This window comes from Chiloscyllium plagiosum, unplaced genomic scaffold (genome assembly GCF_037043375.1).
Source record: "Chiloscyllium plagiosum isolate Xiang-an unplaced genomic scaffold, Cpla_swu_hap1 HiC_scaffold_7, whole genome shotgun sequence".
Taxonomy (NCBI): domain Eukaryota; kingdom Metazoa; phylum Chordata; class Chondrichthyes; order Orectolobiformes; family Hemiscylliidae; genus Chiloscyllium; species Chiloscyllium plagiosum.
Window position 1 is genome coordinate 47,050,853 of NW_028270145.1, and position 20,254 is coordinate 47,071,106.

General features: G+C 41.7%; 1 protein-coding gene and 1 long non-coding RNA gene across 4 annotated transcripts in view; one reads left to right on the forward strand and one right to left on the reverse strand.

Annotated features, from left to right (window-relative positions):
* The window catches only part of LOC148149605 (uncharacterized), a 43,638-nt gene extending 27,018 nt beyond the window's left edge, over window positions 1–16,620 (reverse strand). Inside the window, exon 1 of the long non-coding RNA XR_015757529.1 lies at window positions 16,502–16,620. This is a non-coding gene — a long non-coding RNA (uncharacterized LOC148149605). The remainder of the gene's footprint in view (window positions 1–16,501) is intronic.
* znf385b (zinc finger protein 385B) overlaps window positions 1–20,254 on the forward strand; it is a 433,921-nt gene that overhangs the window by 34,125 nt on the left and 379,542 nt on the right. The window lies entirely within an intron of this gene.

The following is a 20,254-nucleotide window of genomic DNA, read 5'->3' on the forward strand; positions in this document are numbered from 1 at the left end:
TGGGGAATCGAGGACTAGAGGGCATCAGTTTAAGGTGAGAGAGGAAAGAATAAAAGGGAACCTGAGGGGCAATGTGTTTACACAGAAGGTGGGACACAACTGGAATGAGCTGCCAGAAGGACAACATTGAGGAACGTACATTACCAACTTTTAAAAGGACAAATACATGAATAGGAAAGATATAGAAGGATATGGGCCAAGAGCAGGGAAAGGTGGTTACAGCATGGATGGATATCTGGGTTGCCATGAGCCAGTTTGGACCAAAGGGCCTGTCTCCATGCAATAGGCCTCTATGAAAAGTTGAATCTCTTGGTGTTTGTGAATTAAGTCTTTGGAGTAGCAAGTACATACTTAAAAAACAATTTCTTTGAAGCAGAACATTCAATTGTTAAAAATGTAGCTGAAAGAAATAATTAATTGTTCAACACAAATGTTTCACACTTCCCTCCCTTCAAATTTGCCCTTGGTGTGAATTATTGATAGGCATCAACTGACCTTCAGAAATCATAATGTCCTTGCCACTACAGTCATTTATGAAACTCCGCAGGGAAATGATGCACATAGCCAATTTACATCAGTTCTGTACCCCAGCATTCTTGGATTGTTGCCTGAAGCATCCTTCAGAATGCAAGGAAAATTTCATTCATTAAGGAGGTCACTGAATTTTAGAAACTGGGCCAGACTTCAGTTTTTCAACACTGCAATTTCTTCCAAATGCAAAATTGTAAAATTAGTCTTTGTTGAAGCATTTGAATTTACACTCAAGATAGTATTTAAATATTGACCCAACAATTTTTATGGAAGACTGCTCGAGTTGCAAAAAATATCTACATGCACTCACTTAATATCTTGATAAATTAAAATTAAATGTTTACTACAACAATATCCTGCATTTATGTAGCACCGTCAACGTAAAAGCAATGCTCCAGTTATTTCTGTCCCATGGAATAATCCTGTAACAGAGGATCCCTGCTAGTAAAACATTATTAAGCAATTTTAGGTGCAGACTAATCAGAGAATCTGAGTTTGTCACATTATTTATCTTTTTAATGCACAAAGCAATAAATCATTGCAGAACAAAAGAACTAATGAAAGCGTTAGCTTAGTATCTGGTTTTTAGACATCACTGAATTTGGAAAAGCACAGTAGCACTCAGTGTTACTTGTTACTCATTTGTACTGAATACTGTTTTGATGTTGAGAGATAGAATTACTCTTCATGTTTTGTTTAGACATTTTATTTCAGAAACCTCATTAACACACATTAATCACTGGATATTAATAAACATAGCTATTTACATAACTATTTTCTGAATGAAACTATTTGCATTTTTATTCAGTTCGCTGCGATTTTTGTTTGTCTATGTACAACGTCAGGATCTACATTGTTAGCTTGAAACCAACTGCAGTAATTCGCTGCAAATTTGTTCCTTATTAAATTTACACTATCAGAAAAGTACAAATGCTGAATTGTTACTTTAAACTTACTGAAGAAATACACAATTCCACACCGACAGCAAATTTGAATTACAATGGAGCAACGTGAAAATCAAAGTTTGCAACAATCAAGTTATTTGTACAAATTTTCTGCTGAGCACAGATGAATGCTTCATTAAGACAGCTCAATTTTTCCTCTTAGGAAATATATGTCTAAATTATTTTTGTGTCTTTTTACAAGGTAAATTAACTCAGCTCATAATAGCCAATAATACTGATTACCCTACCAGTGGGCAGCATGGTGGCTCAATGTTTAGTCCACTCAGTTTGATTCCACTCGGGTAACTGTCTGTGTAGAGTTTGCACAGTCTCCCTGCGCCTGCGTGGGTTTCCTCTGGGTGCCCTGGTTTCCTCTTAGTCATGCTAAATTGTGCATCGTGTGCAGGGGTATGGAGACTGAGTGGTTTAGCCGTGGGAAATGCAGAATTACAGGGATAGGGTAGGGGGTGGAGCTGAGTGGGATGCTCCTCGAAGTGGCCTTGATGGGTCGAATGGCCCACTTCAGCACTGTAGGGATTCTATGATCAAATACCAACGGGACAAGATCCAATACACCTTTGGGAATACGATCTTGGGAATTTAATTAGGGTGGCACAGTGGTTAGCACTGCTGCCTCACAGCGCCAGAGACCCGGGTTCAATTCCCGCCTCAGGCCACTGACTGTGTGGAGTTTGCACGTTCTCCCCGTGTCTGCGTGGGTTTCCTCTGGGTGCTCCGGTTTCCTCCTACAGTCCAAAGATGTGCAGGTCAGGAGAATTGGCCATGCTAAATTGCCCGCAGTGTTAGGTAAGGGGTAAATGTAGGGGTATGGGTGGGTTGCGCTTCGGCGGGTCGGTGTGGACTTGTTGGGCCGAAGGGCCTGTTTCCACACTGTAAGTTATCTAATCTAATCTAATCTAATCTAATCTAACCATCTGCATACTTATAGCATTGAGGACAGAATAACAGATGAAACACACAGAAAACACTCCCGGTACAGAGAACAGAAGACAAGATGGCCGACAGCATTCATTTCGAACCTGGTTTTGCTGTTTCACTGATCCAGTAAACCAACTATCTGCAGCTTGTCAGATGACATGCAACTGTAAATAGTTGGTTACACTATATGAACTAAATCCCACATTTACCTGAAATAACCCAGAAGAAAAGATGGTTAATGACTGTAATATTTCCATTGAAAAGCATACGACAGCTTGCAGGTGCATTGAATATTGTCTTCTTGGACCATAACAATGTCTATTGCTCATGATTTGTGTGTTTAGCAGACTAATTCACTCCTCAGATTTCTGAAATTCCTATCTCACCAGAAGATTCCATGTTTATTCATTAACAATCTCTCAATCTATAAAGGTAACGAACACTTCAGCAAATGTTTGAATTATAGATTTGTTATCATACTATGTCAAACAGGAGAATGTCAAAGAACATTATTAAACAGAGTGCAAGTCAAGATTGCACTCTCCTATCATTAAATTCTTCAACAACCTGCTTCAAATTTGCATTCCCTTATTTAAAAAAAATGGCAAGTGTAATCATGTGGTTGCTTTTCTCCCTTCTACTCAAGGCAAACTGCCATTGGGGTTCAGTCCTAGGAGTTCACTTTTTTTTTTAATAATAATAAACAAGCATTCACTTTTTAAAAAATAATTGACCATGGAGGTCATCCAGCTGAGTCCAACCCAGTTTTTAATCTGGGAGACAAGACAGTGATCAAAACCAAGAACACAGTTTATCTCCATATGTCAGTAACCCCAGTGCTGCATGATTAAGATGTTCATGTCCCAAGATCAAATCAAATCTGGGACCTTCTGGGACTCTTGTCTTAATCCAACAAATGTTTTGATCTCCACACCATATGAGTTCTATAAATCTGCTTCATGGTAAACCCTAAATCATCACTCACTGATACGCAGTCCAGTATTTTTATTTGTGAATAACCTACATTGTATTCCTCTAATTTAAAGAGCTTCAAAACTCAGTTTTACTCACCTGGGAGATCCTGCAGAATAGGGCCTAGTGACAGATGACAAATGCAGTGAAACTATATTAGTTTAGTCAGCACAACTTAAAATAGTGAAGGATATTACTCATTTGCATCTCAGGTCAGACTATTGCTCCAGAATCAAATTAGAACTAAATTCTAAGTGTACCAGGTGTAATTTGAACAAAATATTCCAGTTCCTCATGTTAGCACCACTATAATTAAAACTGCATGTGAAATATAATGGAATAATATAACTTGATTGGTATATCTTTGTAGTTTCCAGAATGCTGTGTGAGGTGAGATGAAATAAACATCACTACCTAACAGACATAAATGTGTGACATAAAAAGAATAGGATGCAGCAGACCATAAATTGAAAGAATTTCCCTAGAAGACCTCAGGTAACGGAGATTGGGCTGGCTCCCTAACTTATATCAGGCGCTCCCCCAGCTACCCAAGTAGGAGATAACTGGGGCTCTGCTGACAAGTAACAATTGCAGGGCAGAGCATTGAGAAGCGAAACCATTTGAACCTGGGAATGGAGTCAGGAGCCTTGAACACAGATGGAAGAGGTAATCAAGAGAATAGAGGAAGCAGGAAGTAGCAGGGCCATCAGCATTTGTCAACACTTGGCCAGTATCCCTTTAAACCCTTCCTCTTCATGTACCCATCCAGATGTCTTTTAAATGTTACAATTGTACCAGCCTTCACCACTTCCTCGAGCAGCTCTTTTCATACATGCACCACCATCGGTGTGAAAAAGTTGCTCCTTTTAGGACCCTTTTAAATCTTTCCCCTCTCACCTTAAACCTTTGCCCTCTAATTCTGGACTCCCCCAACCCAGGGAAAAGACCTTGTCTATTTACCCTATCCATGCCCCTCATGATTTTATAAACCTCTATAAGGTCACCCCTCAGCCTCTGATGCTCTAGGGAAAACATATTCCAATGGTTAGAAATTATTGCCTTTCTCCTGCCTTTCCCTGTACTCTTGCACATTGTTCTTATTCAAATGATTAAATGCTGAGTTCTTCAATGAGTCAATTGAGCCAGTCTCCATAGTACTTGAGGCAGCGCATTCTTGATTTGAGCCAAGATTTATTGTCCCATCACATTTTCTACTTCTGCAAATCACTTCAACCTATGCCCTCTTATTCTCGATCATTTTAGGAGCAGGAACAGTTTCTCTCCACCCACTCCATCTCGACCTCGAGACTGGAAAATTTCTAATAGGTATTCTCTCAGCTTGCTTTTCTCCAAGGAGAATAGAACAAACTCTCCAATCTCTGCTCATAACTGAAGATTGATATATAAACAGAAAGGGATGCAAATACTAAATAGGTCAGACACTGCTTGTGGAGATAGAAACAGAGATAACTGCTTGAAGTTTTACTCGCAAGGCTCGACAAAGAAGTGCCCCAACTGATGCAATTTTCACTGGCACAGGGTCAGACAAAAGGGTGGAATGGAGTTGAGCACATTGCGACACGACACACTGCGGAAGTGGCTAACGGGACTATCAACTCCTGCAATCAGGTAGTTAGAAGGCTCAGTCTGGATTAAAGTGGTGCTGGAAAAGCACAGCAGGTCTGGCAGCATCCAAGGAGCAGGAAAATCGACGTTTCGGGCAAAAGCCCTTCATCAGGAATTGAGGCAGGGAGCCTGCAGAGTGGAGAGATAACTGAGGTGGGGGTGGGAAGAAAGTGGCATAAGAGTACAATAGGTGAATGGGGGTGGGGATGGAGGTGAAAGGTCAGAGAGGAGGGTGGAGTGGATAGGTGGAAAGGAAGATCGACAGGTAGTACAGGGTTTGGAGACAGATAACAGTGATGATGCCTTGTCGTGAGTGACAAAGTTCTGAGATGTTAGCCTTTTTCATCTGTTTTAATTTTCATTATTTGTTGATTGCTTTCCAAAAGTTTTAGACCTTCCTCAATTTTCTTTGTGTCAATTTTCCAAGAAAAACTAAGGTTGGAAGAGTAATGTCTGAGCTTGGACTTATAAATATTTCCTTAATTGGATTGGGTAAATCGGCAACGTCTTTTTTCCTGGGGTCAGGGAATCCAGAACTAGAGGGCATAGGTTTAGAATGAGAGGGGAAAGATATAAAAGAGACCATGGGGCAACTTTTTCACACAGCGGGTGGTACATGTATGGAATGAGTTACCAGAGGAAGTGGTGAAGGCTGGTACAATGACAACATTTAAGAGGCATTTGGATGGGTATATTAATAGGAAGGGTTTGGAGGGATATGGGCCGGGTGCTGGCAGGTGGGACTAGATTGGGTTGGGATATCTGGTCGGCGTGGGCAGGTCAGACCAAAGGGTCTTTTTCCGTGCTGTACATCTCTATGACTCTATAACTATATTATTTCAAACAGATTGCTTTGTGTGTGATTCTGTAAGAGTGACAGGGTGCAGGAGGGGAAACATCAGAGTGGGGAGGAAGCATGAGCTAGGGCAGAGGTGAGCACGAGGGAGGAAAAGAGAGGAGTGTTGGAAGAGCTGAATGGCAGGGCATAAGGGGAGAGTGTGCATGAGCAAGGAAGTATGGGGAAAGAAAACGGAGGTGGGTACGTGAGGGTGGAGGACATGAGCAAGGGAGATAGCATGAGTGGGGAGAAGGGGGCCACAATGTTTTTCATTCCACTGGAACCTTCTTGGAATCTAGTGAATTCTGAAATAGTTTGACCAATGCCGCTTGCTTCCAGACCCTCTGGCCCAGGTGATTTATCTGTCTTTAGTCCCATTAGTCTATCCAGTATTTTGTCCCTTGTGACAGAGATTGTGATATGATCCTTCCTCCCATTAGCACGCCTGTTTCTGTTATATTGAGTTGTTTCTCATGTCCTCCAAGCTGAAGGCAATTGCAAAATATTTGATTTTAATTACCTGCCATCACCCTGCTCCGCATTTTTAATGTGAGACTAGCTAAGAGGAAAAAGGATGCGTACATAAGGTCTAGGCGACTGAAGTCAGACGAAGCTTTGGAAGAATATCGGGAATTAGATTAGATTAGATTACAGTGTGGAAACAGGCCCTTCGGCCCAACAAGTCCACACCGACCCGCCGGAGCGAAACCCACCCATACCCCTACATATACCCCTTACCTAACACTACGGGCAATTTAGCATAGCCAATTCACCTGACCCTGCACATCTTTGGACTGTGGGAGGAAACCGGAGCACCCGGAGGAAACCCACGCAGACACGGGGAGAACGTGCAAACTCCACACAGTCAGTCGCCTGAGTCGGGAATTGAACCCGAGTCTCTGGCGCTGTGAGGCAGCGGTGCTAACCACTGTGCCACCGTGCCGCCCACTTATGTGGGAATGTAGGACAAATCTGAAATGAGGAATTAAGAGGGCTAAAAGAGATATCCTTAGTTAGCAGGGTTAAGTAAAATCCCAAAGCCTATATAAGGAGCAAGAGGGTAACGAGGGAAAGGGTTGGCCCACTCAAGGACAAAGGAGGAAAGATATGCGTAGAGTCAGAGATTCTTAATGAGTACCTTACATCGGTATTCACCGAGGAGAGGTACAGGGCGGATGTTGAGGTTAAGGCTAGATCTTTGAGTACTGTTAGGCCAAGTCAGCAGGAGGGAGGAAGCGTTGTGTATTCTAAAAGATATTAAGGTGGACAAGTCCCCAGAATGTGAGAGAGGAAATAACTGGGGCTTTAATCGATACCTTTGCAGCATCCTTGAAAGAAGGGAAAGACCCAGAGGACTGGAGAATTGCTAATGTTGTCTCCTTGTTTAAGAAGGGTAGCAGGGATAATTCAAGTAATTACAGATGTGTGAGCCTGACGTCAGTAGTAGGGAAGCTACTGGAGAAGATACTAATGGAGAGAATATATACCCATTTGGAGGAAAATAGGCTTATCAGTGCTGGCCTCTTACCTGCCCTCGATCTCACTCCACGCCTACTACTTCAACCAGGATTCTCGCCCACTCTCTGATGACCCCTTCTCACCCGTCCAACACACCCCATCCACCTGGACAACCCATGCTGGCCTCTTACCTGCCCTCGATCTCCTCCTTCAAAGACCGCAATTTCCCCCCAGACGTGATCGACGATGCTCTCCACCGTATCTCCTCCACTTCCCGCTCCTTTGCCCTTGAGCCCCGCCTCTCCAATCGCCACCAGGACAGAACCCCACTGGTCCTCACCTACCACCCCACCAACCTCCATATACATCGTATCATCCGTCGTCATTTCCGCCACCTCCAAACGGACCCCACCACCAGGGATATATTTCCCTCCCCTCCCCTATCAGCGTTCCAAAAAGACCATTCCCTTCGTGACTCCCTCGTCAGGTCCACACCCTCCCCACCAACTCAACCTCCACTCCCGGCACTTTCCCCCGCAACCGCAAGAAATGCAAAACTTGCGCCCACACCTCCCCCCTCACTTGCCTCCAAGGCCCCAAGGGATCCTTCCATATCCGCCACAAATTCACCTGCACCTCCACACACACCATTTACTGCATCCGCTGCACCCGATGTGGCCTCCTCTATATTGGGGAGACAGGCCGCCTACTTGCGGAACGTTTCAGAGAACACCTCTGGGACACCCGGACCAACCAACCAACCCAACCACCCCGTGGCTCAACACTTCAACTCCCCCTCCCACTCCACCAAGGACATGCAGGTCCTTGGACTCCTCCATCGCCAGACCATAGCAACATGACGGTTGGAGGAAGAGCGCCTCATCTTCCGCCTAGGAACCCTCCAACCACAAGGGATGAACTCAGATTTCTCCAGTTTCCTCATTTCCCCTCCCCCCACCTTGTCTCAGTCCCAACCCTCGAACTCAGCACCACCTTCCTAACCTGCAATCTTCTTCCTGACCTCTCCGCCCCACCCCCACTCCGGCCTATCACCCTCACCTTAACCTCCTTCCACCTATCGCATTTCCAATGCCCCTCCCCCAAGTCCCTCCCCCCTACCTTTTATCTTAACCTGCTTGCCACACTTTCCTCATTCCTGAAGAAGGGCTCATGCCCGAAACGTCGATTCTCCTGCTTTTGGATGCTGCCTGACCTGCGCTTTTCCACCAACACATTTTCAGCTCTGATCTCCAGACTCTGCAGTCCTCACTTTCTCCTCATCAGTGATAGGCAACATGGTATTGTGCAGGGAAAGTCAAAGCTTACAAAGCTAATAGAATTCTTTGAAGAGGTGACAAAGTTGATCGATGAGGGAAGAAATGTAGATGTCATAAACATGGCTAAGGTTCCCTTGATAGGCTGATGAAGGTGAAGTTTCATGGATTCCAAGGTGTCTGGCTAGATGGATGGAGAACTGGTTGGGCAACAGGAGACAGAGTAGTAGTGGAAGGGAGCTTCTCAAAATGGAGACCTGTGACCAGTGCTGTCCCACAGGGATCCGTGCTGGGACCACTGTTGTTTGTGATATACATAAATGATTTGAAGGAAGGTATGGGTTACCTCATTAGCAAGTTTGCAGATGAAAAGAATATTGGTCACAGATAGTGAAGGGGACTGTCCAAGAATACAGCAGAATATAGATAGATTGAAGAGTTGGGCAGTGAAATGGTAGATGGAGATCAATCCAGACAAATGCGAGGTGATGCATTTTGGAAGATCCAATTCAAGAGCGAACTATACAGTAAATAGCAAAGTCCTGGGGAAATTGATGGACAGAAAGATCGGGGTGTTCAGGTCCATTGTTCCCCGAAAGTGCCGATGCAGGTCCGTAGAGTGGTCAAGAAGGCATATGGCATGCTTTCCTTCATTGGATGGGTTTTGAGTACAAGAGTTGGCAGGTCATGTTACAATTGTATAAGACTTTGGTTCGGCCACATTACCAAAAGGAATTGAATGGTTTGGAGAGGGTGCAGAGGAGGTTCACCCGGATGTTGCCTGGTATGGAGAGTGCGAGCTATGAGGAGAGGTGAGTAGATTAGGATTACTTTCATTGTTAAAAAGGCATTTAAGGGGGGACCTGATTGAGGCCTACAAAATCATGGGAGGTGTAGACAGGGTGGATAAAGCAAGAAACTTTTTCCCAGAGTGGAGGACTCAATTACTAGGGGTCATGAGTTCAAAGTGAGAGGGGAAAATTTAGGGGAGATATACGTGGGAAGTTTCTATGCAGACGGTGGTGGATGCCTAGAAAGCGTTGCCAGCGGAAGTGGTAGGGACTGGAATGATAGCATCATTTACAATAAAGGCAGTTGGTATGCTTTCCTTTATTTGTCAGAATATTGAGTAGAGGAGTTGGGATGTCATGTTGTGGCTGTACAGGACATTGGTTAGGCCACTTTTGGAATATTGCGTGTAATTCTGGTCTCCTTCCTATCTGAAAGATGTGAAACTTGAAAGGGTTCAGAAAAGATTTACAAGGATGTTGCCAGGGCTGGAGGATTTGAGCTATAGGGAGAGGCTGAACAGGCTGGGGCTGTTTTCCCTAGAGCATCGGAGGCTGAGGGGTGACCTTATAGAGGTTTACAAAATTATGAGGGGCCTGGATAGGATAAATAGGTAAAGTCTTTTCCCTGGGGTTGGGTAGTGCAGAACTAGAGGGCATAGGTTTAGGGTGAGAGGGGAAAGATACAAAAGAGAGCTAAGGGGCAACTCTTTCACGCAGAGGGTGGTACATGTATGGAATGAACTGCCAGAGGAAGTGGTGGAGGCTGGTACAATTGCAACATTTAAGAGGCATTTGGATGGTATACGAATAGGAAGGGTTTGGAGGGATATGGGCTGGGTGCTGGCAGGTGGGACTAGATTGGGTTGGGATATCTGGTCGGCATGGACAGGTTGGACCGAAGGGTCTGTTTCCATGCTGTACATCTCTATGACTCCAGACAGATACATGAACGAGCAGAGATCAGAGGGATACAGATCCTTAGAAAATAGGTGACAAGTTTAGACAGAGGATGTGGATTGGTGCTGGCTTGGAGGGTCGAAGGGCCTTCCTGCACTGTAATGTTCTTTGTTCTTTTAACCCCGCATTTGTATCCTCCAAGAGTTCCATGCTCATTTTAGCCACTCTATTTTTATATACTTGTAGAATCGCATGCTCTTTGGTTATATATTTCTTGCCAATTCATTTCCATCATCAGTTTTCTCCCTTTTTTAATTAGCTTTTTAATCATAAAAATAAGTTCTTAGTCCTCTGGCCTTGCAGTAGGTTTTGTCACTTTGTGTCCATCAGTTTTTGATTGGAAGCTCTCCTTGACCGTTTTTCTCAATCATGGTTGGTTCTTTCAAATCCTTAAGTCTGCCATGGTAAAATTCGAACTCAGGTCCCCAGAACATTACCTGAGTCTCTGGATTAATAGTCTAGCAATAATACACAAGACCATTGACTACCTCTTGCACCTTGACTATTCACCATGACAGTGATAACTTCCTTTATGAGCAAAACTGCCCCAAGCCCCTTTTTGTTTTTGCCAATTCTTCTGGAATGTCAAATACCCTTGAATATTGAGTTCCCATATTGGTAACTGTGCAACCATGTCTCTATAATAGCTGCCAAGTCATATTAATTTATTTCTCTTTGTGCCATTAACTCATCTATTTTGTTGCAGATATCGCATGCAATCAGATAAAAAAGCCATAAGCTTTGCCTTTATAACCATTATTAATTACTCTAGTTCTGCTTTCTGCTGCACTCTTCTGCTTATAATCTTACGTGGGAGTTTGACAATAATTTGCCTCCTCACTGCCCTGCGACATTCTCTCTCAATCTTTTTGGATTTTTCAAAATCTACCTTAAATGGAACCCTCCCCATTCCCCTCCCCACCTCCCCAACTTAGTTTAAACTCCTATATAGAACCCTAGTTATGTAATTCTACAGGGCAAATGAAGTCTATTGGAACTGTGTTCTCTTTCCACAGTAGTATTGCCAGTGGTTCATGAATTAGAACCCATTTTTCCCGCATCCATCTGTAAGCCACCATTTACCTCTCTAATCTTATTTACCCTGTACCAATGTGAACAAAGCTCAAGTAGTAATTGAAAGATGATTAACTTTGGAGTTTAGCTTTTTGGTTTCTGCCCAAGCGGCTCGAAATGCCTCAGTAGAATTGATTGGAGTGATACTTCACAGGGATCAAATATCCACAATGGATAGGTGAGGAAAAGGATAATCTTTGTTTATACTGTTTAAGTTAAGATTTTTCTAACTTTTTCTTGGATGTAATAAATAATTTGTCCTGCTATTAAAATACCATTGGCAGCCAGTTGTGAATATGTTCAGTGACCAGGGAAACCCAGTGAATGTGGTCTATCTAGACTTCCAAAAGGCCTTTGATAAGGTGCCACACGGGAGGCTGCTGAGCAAGGTGAGGGCCCATGGTAGTCGAGGTGAGCTACTGGTATGGATTGAGGATTGGCTGTCTGACAGAAGGCAGAGAGTTGGGATAAAAGGTTCTTTTTCGGAATGGCAGCCGGTGACAAGCGGTGTCCCGCAGGGTTCAGTGTTGGGGCCGCAGCTGTTCACATTATATATTAATGATCTGGATGAAGGGACTGGGGGCATTCTAGCGAAGTTTGCTGATGATACAAAGTTAGGTGGACAGGCAGGTAGTACTGAGGAAGTGGGGAGGCTGCAGAAGGATCTAGACAGTTTGGAAGAGTGGTCCAGGAAATGGCTGATGGAATTCAATGTGAGCAAATGCGAGGTCTTGCACTTTGGAAAAAAGAATACAAGCATGGACTACTTTCTAAACGGTGAGAAAATTCGTAAAGCCAAAGTACAAAGGGATCTGGGAGTGCTAGTCGAGGATTCTCTAAAGGTAAACATGCAGGTTGAGTCTGTGATTAAGAAATGCAATGTTGTCATTTATCTCAAGAGGGTTGGAATATAAAAGCACCGTTGTGCTACTGAGACTTTATAAAGCTCTGGTTAGGCCCCATTTGGAGTACTGTGTCCAGTTTTGGTCCCCACACCTCAGGAAGGACATACTGGCACTGGGGCGTGTCCAGCGGAGATTCACACAGATGATCCCTGGAATGGTAGGTTAACATATGAGGAACGGCTGAGGATCCTGGGATTGTATTCATTGGAGTTTAGAAGATTAAGGGGAGATCTAATAGAAACTTACAAGATAATACATGGCTTGGAAAGGGTGGACGCTAGGAAATTGTTTCCGTTGGGCAAGGAGACTAGGACCCGTGGACACAGCCTTAGAATTAGAGGGGGTAAATTCAGAACAGAAATGTGGAGACATTTCTTCAGCCAGAGAGTGGTGGGCCTGTGGAATTCATTGCCGCGGAGTGCAGTGGAGACCGGGACGCTAAATGTCTTCAAGGCATTTCTTGATGTCACACGGAATTAAGGGCTACGGGGAGAATGCGGGTAAGTGGAGTTGAAATACCCATGAGCCATGATTGAATGGCGGAGTGGACTCGATGGGCCGAATGGCCTTACTTCCACTCCTATGTCTTATGGTTTTATGGTGATGAACTGCCCTGTAATCAAACTACAAAATGAAACCTCTGATATATTAAGTCAGGTTTCACTCTATGATGACTTATCCAATATTGCCATCACCTTGGATCATAACCTTGGCAGGATAGGAAGTCATTGTATTTCAAACAGAAATGTGATTGTTTGAATGAAATGGCAACGTGGAACTATCATGTGCATTGGACATTGAAAATGGCTTTGTTGCTGAGACTTTTCTGGATTGAGAAGACATAACAAGTGGATTACTTGAAATATCATTGAATAAGGCAAACATTGAGAGAGATAGCATATCAAGGTGAGGATGTGCAAAAGGCCAGAAGTGATGCAGCAGAGATCTGAGGCTCTTGTATGAGATGTTTAAAGGGATTGTTTAACATTGAGAATTAAAAAGAGCAACTTGAAATTGCTAAGTCACAGCTAGAATGAACAAATATTGTTAGAAATTTTTTAAAAAACTTGAATTGGAAGATTTAGAAAAAAATGAAAAGGGAGTTAAAGACAGGAAAAGTGAATTGGAAATAAAACTTGACTTCCAAACAGAGGGAGAACTTTGACAACATCCCTTGGAAACAGAAAAGCTTGAACTATGGGAAGAAAGGCAACTTGCATGCTCACTTGGTGCTGAGCATTTTCATGTGATTCTTTGCTCCAGACTTGGCAATTCCAATATTCTTGTAGCAAATCTGCCATCTTCCATCCTCATTGTAAACTTGGGCACTTCCAAATTCTGATGCTGATATCCTCATCAAATCTCGTTGACCCTTCACTTCTGCACTTCTCAATGAAATGCTTACATTTCAAGTTTTAACAGTGTCAAATCATTTTGTGGCCATGGCTTTGCTATTTCTTTAGCCCCATAATCCTCTGAGATCTCTGCTGCATCAGTTCTGGCCTTTGGTGCACCCCCGGCTTTAATTGCTGCAGTACTGCTTAGCATGTCTTCAGGTACCTCAGCCTCCAGCCTCAGAAAGTTTCCTCCATGGTTAGCACTGGGGCCGCACACAAAATGGATTCAATTCCACCCTTGGGTGACTGCTTGGAGTTTGCACATTCTCCCTGTGGCTGCATGGGTTTCCTCTGGGTGCTCCGGTTTCCTCCCACAGTCCAAAGGTATGCAGGTTAGGTGGATTGGCCATGCTAAATTACCCATAGTGTCCAGGGGTGTTTAGGTTAAATGGATTAGCCATGAGAAATGCAAAGTTACAGAGATAGGGTATTGAGGTTGGTCTGGGTGGGATGATGTTCGGACGATTGGTATGTACTTGATGGTCCAAATGGCTTGCTCCCACACAGTCAGGATTCTGCAGTTCTAATCCCTTGCTTACTTCTCCTCCTCTAATCCCTTGTTTACTTCTCCTCCTATAAGCATTCCTTAAATCATCTCTTTTTTGATCAATCTTTCTTTCAAGCTTGGTGTCAAATTCTATTTGCTAGACCTTGAGATGTTCTACTCTGCTAAAGGCATAATTTGAAAGCCCATTTTTATCATCTGATTTAACAGGTCAAAATTTGGACTTGATTGTGCTCCGTATTTGTGAAATGATCCACAAAACACCATTTTCAGCTTTAAAAAAGTGCCCATGCTAGTTTATTGTTACTGAATCTCTGATCTCCAGCATCTGCAGTCCTCACTTTCTCCTATTGTAACTGAATATCAGCATTAAATAATCTGAAGTGTAGTAAATTCTGGGTTCACTAGTAACATAAATAGATTGACGAAAGGTGTTGAGCGACATGTTGAGCCTGTGTCAGCCATTGAAGTATCCCTGTTGTATTTGTTTCTGCACTTAAAATCCTTCAATGAAGATTCCACGAGTTACTTTTAAGGTTATGCTGCTCTATAATGTTGTTCAAATATAAAATGTTTCCGTGACCTGATTAATGAATGTTACCATTTATCGATATGATTGTGCTGTGCTCCAAACTATACCATACAGATCTGTATGAACTGACGTGCTTTGGAAGTATCATCTGACTATTCATTTGTCTCAGAAAGATTATCAGCTGAAAGATAATGATGACGTTTAATTCAAATCCCAAAGAACAGCAGCTGTCGCATCAGAGCAAGTACATCAGAGAGCTGAGTATACCATCAGGCTGACTCTCTGTTTGCATCTTATTCTTTCCTTAGCTTTTAACTTTCACATAGTCTATCATACCAATATTTTCTATCGGAACAGAAAATAAACTGTGCAATATGCAGTGAGTTTAACCATGAATTATATTTTCAAAATAGGCATAAGGGCATCCTAGCTTTTAGATTGAATTTTCTAACAGAAAATTGATAACTTCCTGAGAGGATTAAGCATTAAGCATTGGTTCCTGGGGAATGAGATTAGACGTTGATTAATGTTGCTGTATCTTTCAAATTGTATACATAATGTGAATTAACAATGACAACAATAGCAACATTAATAAATGTAGCAATTTTATTGAACGACTATGCCACCTGAAGTGAATGCATTACTTGCATAAGCTTTATATTCTAGACAGTTCTTTGAGATAAACAGAAGTTCCTTGGAGGGGAGTGAGGAAGTGCTGAAAAAAAGACATATGTGCTAATTTTACATTTTATGCATGGAATGTAAGCTTTAACTGCAAACAAAGCAATTAATTGATGCGTTCAGTTTATATTCACCTCCTTCGGTTGGTGCCTCAATCTTTAACAAGCTACTCACATATGTCTTTATTCATTCACAAACCATGAACTTTCAAGAGCTTTCAGTTGTGACTTCAAATAAAAAGCACATCACTCAAAGAACCCATATGTCTAATTATAGTGAGTCTTGGTAAAAATATGATGAATGTATGAAGCAGAAAACTGAAACCTGATGGTGTCACCTCTCATAACCTCAGTGTAACCCAAGGAGCTGCATAGCCAAACACAGATTTTAAAATGGAGCCAGTGTTGTAGCTTGAGGAAACATGGCAGTCAATTTGAACAAAACAAGGTTGCACAAAAACAAATCGAGTCACAGAAGAAACTGAGAGAGGAAAGCAGCTGGAAGAGAAATGAGAGGGAGAGACTAACCATGTTACTTCCTGTATATGGTGATCCACCAATATTTTGATAATTTTGTCAGGTGTGTAATTTATGATTTGGAACACAGTACAGGCTCTTTGGCCTATGATGTTGTGCCGAGCATTTATCTTAATCTAAGATCAACCTAACCTACACACCCAGGAGAAAGTGAGGACTGCAGATGCTGGAGATCAGAGCTGAAAAATGTGTTGCTGGAAAGAGAATGTGGTGGAGGCTGGTACAATTGCAACATGTAAGAGGCATTTGGATGGGTATATGATTAGGAAGGGTTTGGAGGGATATGAGCCGGGTGCTGGCAGGTGGGACTAGATTGGGTTGGGTATCTGGTCGGCATGGACAGTTTGGACCGAAGGGTCTGTGTCCATGCTGTTCATCTCTGACTCTAACAGCCCTCAACACTATCTGCAACACCACTGACCTCGTGTCATCGGCAAACTTATTAACCAACCCTTCCACTTGTTCATCCGGGTCATGTATAATAAGTACAAAGAGCAGAAGCCCAAGAACAGATCACTGCGGGACTCCACTGGTCACTAACCTCCAGGCAGAATATTTTCCATCTACCAGCCCTTGCTGTCTTCTTTCGGCCAGCCAATTCTGTATCCAGACAGCCAAATTTTCCTGTATCGCATGCCTCCTAACTTTGTGAATGCCTTGTTTTACTGTTGCTGACTTGTGAGGCAGTCAAGTGAACTTTGAGATTGACAGAGATTAAATTTTATCTGTAAAGAAATGATAACCAATACAAACAAAATAAAAGTTGATTTCATGGAAAAGTTTGTGCATCAGTTTGCATTTGATTGACATTTGATTTATTTTCCTGGTTAGGTTAATGGCAGCTATTGGAATGGTCATGTTTCACAAGAATTATTTATGTGCTGAGGGAAAGTTGAGAAGCCATGTCCATTTGATATTGTTTGTCGAGTGACTGTGGTTTTGGTCTCTCTTCCCTTTTTGTTTCCGTACAGTATGCAGTGCAAACTGAAAGTACTGTGGTTGCTGGAAATCAAACAAAAACAGAAACCCAGTTTTGAGGAAGGGTCACTGGACCTGAAAGGTTAACTTTGATTTCTCTCCACAGATGCTGCCAGACCTGCTGACATTTTTCAGCAATTTCTGTTTTTGTTGTTGTCCATGTACAGTGAACTTGATACAGCGTGTCTCAATGATTAGATTCTCTACAGTGTGGAAACAGGCCCTCCAGCCCAACAACTCCACACCGACCCTCCGAAGAGTAACCCACTTAGACTCATTTCTCTCTGACTATTACACCTAACACTATGGGCAATTGAACATGGCCAATTCACTTGAACTGCAAATCTTTGGACTGTGAGAGGAAACCGGAGCACCCGAAGAAAACCCACGCAGACACTGGGAGAATGTGCAAACTCCGCACAGGCAGACACCCGAGGTCTGGAATCGAACCTGGGACTCTGGTGCTGTGAGGCAGCAGTGGTAACCACTGAGCCACTGTGCTGCCCATATTGGAAATATCTTAACACTGGAAAAGCATGCCTTAGAAATAAAAGGGCATATTAGTTTTCGAGCTGTTTTGCTTTCTCTGCAAAATTAAAACTAATCTTTATTATTGCAAGACTAATGTTGAACTTCTAAGTGTCAAATATAGATTTTTTTTCATCTGGTTGAGTAATACAGGAGCACATTTTAAATAAAAATGGATACTTGATTGTCATGTCCAGAATTAAATTTCATTTTGAGGGGTAAAATAAGTGGAATAGCAGCCTATCTCTTATTTCATTCAATTTAGAAAGAGTAAAAGAAGCATAAATGTTGGTAATTGAACGATGTGATGTTCGATTCATGTCTATTGGTTAACTTCCGTTCTGTGTGCAGAAAGTCGACGTTGACTTTGGGAACAATGACCTTTGCACCTTGCCTGTTCCATGATTCCATGACTAGCTGATAAAATGATTTTAGATACTGTATGCAAAAATATTAAATGTTGCACATCGAAGATCTTTCTAAAATTGCACCAGTTTTATGGAATTAGGTTTTCTCTCATAAAATTACATGGTTTATTTGAATCAAATCTGATGTTCATAATTAGTATTTTGTTGCAAATGCACTGGTGGGATGACCTTCTAGTCGACACAGCTAGTTCTGAGTAACAGATGGAAATGGGTTTCATTTCTATTTTGCTGTCCTGAGGAGAGGGGACAAATGAAGTGTTGTGAGGAGCTGTCATTGTCCTTTCAGTCCCTGCAGTGTTCATACTTAATGCATCACTCCATTCAATATGCTCAGCCAGGTTGTCAAGTTCACTTTGCATCGTGATGCTTGTAATACATTTGCACTGTCAAAGAAAGTCCATTCAGCAATCAATATTCTCAATAGCAAATTGTGTCTTTGTAGCACTAGGTTGTTTTAATGTTTTTGTTTCTGATATTTTCATATTTAAATTACCATAGACATGATAGTAAAATCTCAAGGATATCTTATTCAAAGGGCACACAACACCAGGTTATAGTCCAACAGGTTTATTTGGAAGCACTAGCTTTCGGAGTGCTGCTCCTTCATCAGGTGGTTTTTTCGGAATTGGAATCAGAAGGAAGACAGCATAACAGACTGTGGACTTGAGATTAAGTTAATACCATGTTTAATAATTGTGTTACTGGAGCAGCATATTAATAGAATTGTGTTCAGTTAAGGGATAGTGATTAGTTAGGGAAAAGAGTGTTCGGTTTGTTAATAGTTTAGATTAATGTTCACTAGTAGAGTTAGGAAAATAGATTGTCATTTTTCTTTAAATAGTGGAAATTAGGGGTTCTCTTTTACCCACTCACACTTAGAGCAGATTACAAGGTGAGGTGAGCTTTTCTGGATGTTTGGTTTTAATTAGGAGAGGGGTTCGACCTCTGCATCGTAACAGTTACCGAGTTTGGTACTGGCCTTAGAACATTTTAATGTTTGTGTGACCAACAATGTGCCAGAGATGGTTATGTACATGGACCACAACCCCCTCACATTTTTGGAAAGATTTAATGTTACAGACTTTTAATTTCCAAATTGTACATGTTGTGGATCATAAAAATGTGATTACTGATACATTATCACAGATTTAAAAGAAAAGGAGTAGATAAGATTGGACCATATTGATTCCAATGTTATATGTGTGTGCAGAATTAATATGAGAGGTATAACTTAGATAATGGCATATGCATTTTATAATAATGGTATTAAGAATTTGATTATGATGGTTAATTTTTTCTTAAGGAGGGAGGTATTAGGAAGTCAAAATAGTGTATGTTCACTTTAAGATATAAAGTGTTTTCTGAATTTTAACATAAATTTGAAGAATAGCCTCAGCTATTGTTGAGCTATTTTATTAATAACCTCATCTTTTTTCAGAGACACAAGCAATTCCAGCTCCAGCTTGTCTGCCAATTGCAGTGGCTTTTCCTTGCTCACCTTTTGATAGATAGTGCCTTCTGATTTCTTTGAGATCTTTTCATATGAGATGGGCAGTTAGCTGTCTGGTTCTATGGCAGTTGCTCAGTTGTTCGGGGGCAGTTGCTCATTATCACTCCTCCTCACGAAGCCTACCTTCTAACTTCATCCTTTTAAATTGACTTTCTTGTTCAATTCAAGACTTTGTTGTTCAAAGTTCAGACTCTCTCTCTTTATCTCTGCCTTTCTCTTTCTTCTTTTTTTTTGTTCTTTTCTGGGTGTTGATGCCCTTGAATAATTTGTCTGGTTAGCACGTGAAACAATACTTTTAACTGTATCGTTCATTTATTATCACATGTAAATCGAAATTAAATCAAATCAAATATAAAAGATCCCACTATTTCTGTATAACATAATTTAAAGCCAGGTATGTTTTAGTGATTTGATGAGCTCTTGGAAGTCAACCACAAGAATTTTGTTTTACTTGAATTATCAGATTAGTTCTAATTTAGAAATTAAAATGCCACTGGTAATTTTGGGACAAATGCTAATTTTTCAAAATTAAAGATTATGTTATAGTTTTGTTGAATATATATAAATTGTACAAAGGCAAAATAGTTTGCAAATTGGAAATCTGAAATCAAACAAAATATTGAAAAGACTTGACAGGTCCAGCAGCATTTGAAGAGAGAGGAATAGAGTTAATGTTTCAGGGCAATGGTCTTTTCATCAGAACTGAAAGAATAGTCCTTCGTCAGTGTCACTCAATAGTAAAATCGAGCCATTGGATGCATTTTATTTGCTACATCCTTGACTTCTCAAAATTTGAAACTCCATTTAGTTGAGCAGTTAAAATATGATTTGCAAGTCTTGATGGTTTAAT